The sequence below is a fragment of the Cupressus sempervirens genome, chromosome 5 (assembly GCF_028749045.1).
Source record: "Cupressus sempervirens isolate cs-2001-9-10 chromosome 5, ASM2874904v1, whole genome shotgun sequence".
NCBI lineage: Eukaryota > Viridiplantae > Streptophyta > Pinopsida > Cupressales > Cupressaceae > Cupressus > Cupressus sempervirens.
Window position 1 is genome coordinate 729,955,755 of NC_143122.1, and position 5,235 is coordinate 729,960,989.

Here is a 5,235-nt window from a genome sequence, read left to right on the forward strand (position 1 = left end):
TTGTTCTTACATTTAATGATTTTTGGTGAGAAAAAATTTCTAAACTAATTAGGTAGGTGATCCAAAATTAAATCATAATTGGTTGATGCATGTTTAAATACCTTATTTCACATGTTATTGAATGTTATGTGTTTGTGTGCTACTGTTTGTGAATGTTAAAGGATGTACTAATGTTAGATGTTAGCTTTGGACATTATGAGATTTTTTATGGATGTTCATAATTGTTTTTTACTTCATATGATAATGAATGAGTGCTATATTTTATTAATGAATGAATGTGAGATCCATCTCTTTTTAGAAATGCTTTCTAGGTTGTTGTATAATGAAAGAACATTGTTTTAAGTAATTATCTATGAATGTTGTGTATTAGTATTGATTTTTATATCATGTTGATGAATATTTTTATGTGCTAATGAAATCTTGATTAGTATTGTGTATAAATGAATTTTATATCATATCATTAAACATTATGTGATTGTATTGATTAAATGTTATAGTTCATAAATGGATGAATGAGGTATTTAATTAGATGGTAATGGGGAATTTAGATTGATGTTAGGGAGAGGGGGGTGAAGCCAAATGAGCTTCCACCTTCATGTGGTTGGCCTCATTGAGTAGAGAATATTAAAGTATTCTCAAACAAAGTGAAGCTCAAACTAGCATGCCTTCATCAATTAATCAATTTCATTCATTGTAGGTCTAGAATGATGAGATGATACTCTATGGTATGGGTATGAATCTCTAGAGTGAGATTAGGAGGAATAATGATCTATGTAGGGATCCTCTAAAGTTCAATTTGGTTGACCCTCCCCAACGGAATACTATTGTTTTTCTTGTTAATGGTTGGGCTGCCATTAGATTTTTTGTGGAAAATCTAGGTATGCATATGATCATTTTTAATATTTTTTCCTTCAGTTATGGTGAGAGAGATAATTATATAATTGTACTATAACTAGAAATGATTATAACTAAATTCAAATAATTTACTATAGGTTTTTTTTAAAAATTGGTATAAGTTATTGCTTAACATGTTTTTATCTACTAGGAACATGGACATGGCATTTCATATTTTGAAAGATATGCAAGAATATAGTTATAATTGTGGAAGTTAGAGTTTAGAACATACATAGTCTGTAATAACACTGGCTCCAATAAAAGTTTAGACCTGCCAAAAAGATATTAAACTAAGATAAAGTGTACTAGACAAGTTTAAAATATACAAAATACTTATCTAGGACTCTCAACTTCCTATATTGTTCATGAACCTATAACAGATCTGACAATGTACAATTTTATGCAATTCTAACTTATTTTCAAACATACATAACATTACAAAACTTTTAGATATGCATTTCCAAACATTTATTCATGAAAATTTTGTAACCATAAGATTTCTAGTATTAGAATCAGGATGATCTTGTAGCCTATGATCTTGTTGCAATGTTGTACTTTGTCAATTCTATGACAATAAACCCAATTCTCTACATTGGTTTTCCTCAGGCAATGAAAATTTATACATCTTAATCTATAGATATAAACTAATTATTTATATTTTTTTCTTAGATAATGAAAATTTATAGAATTCAATCTATACATATACATATATAGAAAAGAATTTTATATAACAAGCTAAAAATATTATATGAATAATGCAGGGAGCCATGATAGGATGTTGGATTCACAAATAGCAATCTTGAAAGCCTTGTAGAGAAAGTTGTAATGCTTAGTCCTATTTCTTATCTAGATTATGTTACTTCTCCCCTATCAAGAACTAAAAAAACAATCAACCTTGATCAGGTACTTGTTTGTTAACTATATTTCTATACTTTAATTCATATGTATACCAACTTTCTTTAATGCTCACATTTTCATTGACAGGAATACTTGGCTCTAGGCATCTATGAATACAATAGACCAATGTAAGTTGTAGAATCATCTATTGAATACCAGTACAAAATTATGAATATCAATATTTCATTTTACATTTTCTCTTTTATCTTGATTTAATCATTCTTTAAATCACATTTGGGATTTTTCATTTATTTTAGGCAAAGTAGTAGCTGGGGATTTGAGGTTATGGATTTGTAGATTCTTCTAGGAGTTCAAAAGATGTTGATATTTAATTATTGGTGAGAATATAATAATTTTTGATATATATTTCTAAATATTGAATATATGATTTAATAGTATCCATTTGAAGTACACATTTACTAGGAAGGTGTTGCAGAGATAGCATTGGATTTTTACTTCACATGGATGGGTAATAGTGGTGAACGACAAGAAATATTCTTCCAAAATTTTGTGTTGCTAATTATTCTTCTATTATATTCTTTGTGTAAATTTATACAATTAGCTTATGTCCCACCTTTAACCTCCAACCTTGCAGTAGGGTATCAGTGCGATAATGAAAAGACTGTCAGATGATCCCACCAGAGCTATTATAGAGAATAAGTTTCCTAGATTATTGTATCTCCATCCTTTGAAAATCTTTGGTGGATATGTTTATAGACTACATGAGTGTGCCATCTAAGGTCCTTAACACAAGTTCCCCTTTAAAGCTGAGTGTTAGGGTTGCATTTTCTTGCACTGACTGGTCTTAAATATTATTGATTTTATTGCAAAAATTGCTTGATATTTGAGTTACAAAGCTTAGATAACTTGTAATTATGGTAATTGACACCAATTAATATAAGAATTAATGATTATGATTTAAAATTGATACTTCTTATAATATGATTCTATAAGATATTGCTATGTCTACCTTGTCTTTGGAAATATACAAGATAGTGGGGTCTTCATGACTACTTTCGTTCAATATTTGCAAACTAATTTTTGAAATGAAAGTACTCCCTTGAGCAATCCAATAAGGATAAATAGTTGAGAAGAAATACTCAATGATGTCTTTGAGAATGGGATTGATTCTTATAATAGATCTCATTGTTATTGGATACTTACAACCACAGCTTGGGATAAAATGTTCTTTTTCAAAAATGGGCATGTTATGGTGAATCACTATCTTTGGATTGTTATGAATAATCACTACTAATTAGTTTGTTCGCTTCACTCATCATTTTTTTATTAATCTTCCATGGGTGGTGACAAAGACAATATCTCGTTGATTATTGATAATGTGACTGTCTATTTACTATTAGGAAACTACATACATATGTACACACACACACACACACACACACACACACACACACACACACACACACACACACAAACAATTATGGATGTATTTATGTTCTTTTATGTGAAAATTGGAACACTTGAATGGTGTGAGAAAATTTTACCTACAATGTTCAATCTTCCTAATCAATACATCTTGTAATGGTTATAATTTATGGGTGATTATGATGATCATTTGGCAAATATGTAAGGTGATAATCTTGAGGTTCTTGCTAACTAATATTTCATGGTTAATATTACCATTTATTGTATAATGGTTTGGTAACTGATGCTTTATTCAGTTATCTCCTCAATAATAATAATTGTTGGATGGTCATGCTTCTTGTCTTATGATGTTGCTTGCCAACTTTAATATCTCATTTTTGTATGATAAATGATAAGGATTTGTATTTATATATGATCAATGTATGGATGCTATGATGAGACAAAAGTGGATAGAATAAATGCAAAATTAAGTTATCATACTTATCAATTATTAGCTATTATGTATTCCTTTGGGTGGAAATAACTTTATTGATTTTGTAGATAATGACTCAAAAACCAAGATATTATCTAAGAAAGTGTGAAATAAAAAATAAACCCACAATATAAATCAAAAATAAAGAGAAAAAATTTGTGGTTTTTCATTTTGAATATTTAGCATCATCAGCGGTATGATTTTGTTCCATCGTTATTGAATTTTCCATCATCAAGTTGTCCATTAGAGTGCAATGATATTTTCTTTAATGCAGATTATGGTGTGACATGTTATTTGTTCTTAGTATTTTGTTTCTTATTATCTTTGAGACCTTAATCAATGATCCAAGGATATGAATGCTAGAATATATGATTTATAGGTACATACAACAATCAAAGTGAAGGCATCTGTTATTGTAGTTTTCACAACATCACGACGAGTTGTAAGGTACCCATAATTTTTTACTTTTTGAATGATTTTCTTGCACCATTCACATGCTTCGTATTGATTTTCTTCCACATTGGTTTTCTTCCACCATTGGCATGCTTCTTTGATTCCCCTTTTTTCCTTACTTTCAAACATGTGATCATTTAAGCTTATGAGAGGACATGTACTGCCCACACATTCTAGTCCCATGTTAGTTTCATAAGCTGCACATTTCATGCACACTATGGATGATCTAATCTCTTGTGAGCATCTTCTTTGGGTTGTCAGTTGTTCTACTATTTCAAGTTGAGATGGATCACTATATTTTGTTTACTAAGAGGATTTATCATCTTGTTTCCTTCTAGGAGATTTCAATATGAAATAAAATTCTAATATTTTATCTTTAATGTGTCCTTGACATCCATGAGATTTATGGGAGGAATTATTTTCTTCAAACACAAGGGTGTGTGCACCAAGTTGTGCCAAAAACATGACACCCCTTTTTTTTTAGTTTTTATAAGTGCACACACATTATAGTGCGTACGAGCTTTTAAAAAGTAAAAAAATTTATAAATGGGCTGCAAACTTGCAACCCATTTCATTTTGCAAGGATTACCTCCTCACAACACACATGCAAGTTGAATGAATTGAAGACTTTCACCATCCACCTCCTCATCACCGAAGTTTAAGATTGAGATCACATCATATGTTTTCTACTCTTGTTTTGCATTGTTTTGTAGGTTTCTTAAATTTTTCTTTAAACTTGTTTATTTATTTAGATTGCAATTGGTTTCTTATCAAGAAATATGGATAATGAACTATCAAATCCCCAACAAGATTAAAAAGAAAAACCTTCATAAGATCCCAATGAAAACCCTACACAACAAGAGTGAGAAGTTCTACAACCACCTCCTCCTACCACACAAGGCAACATAATAAATGAAATAAAAAGAGGGAAAATGAATTAGAAACACTCATTGGTAGGTTGAAATCTTGTGGACAAACCAATCCAATGAGAGTACAATTGGCATCCTCCCTTGAGTCCATTATGACTCATGTAGCTTCTGTTAGTGGTCAGTTGGATATTTGGCATGTTTATAGGGATGAACAAAGAAAATATTATGCAAACAAATTATCATATCAAGATGTAAAAAAGAAGA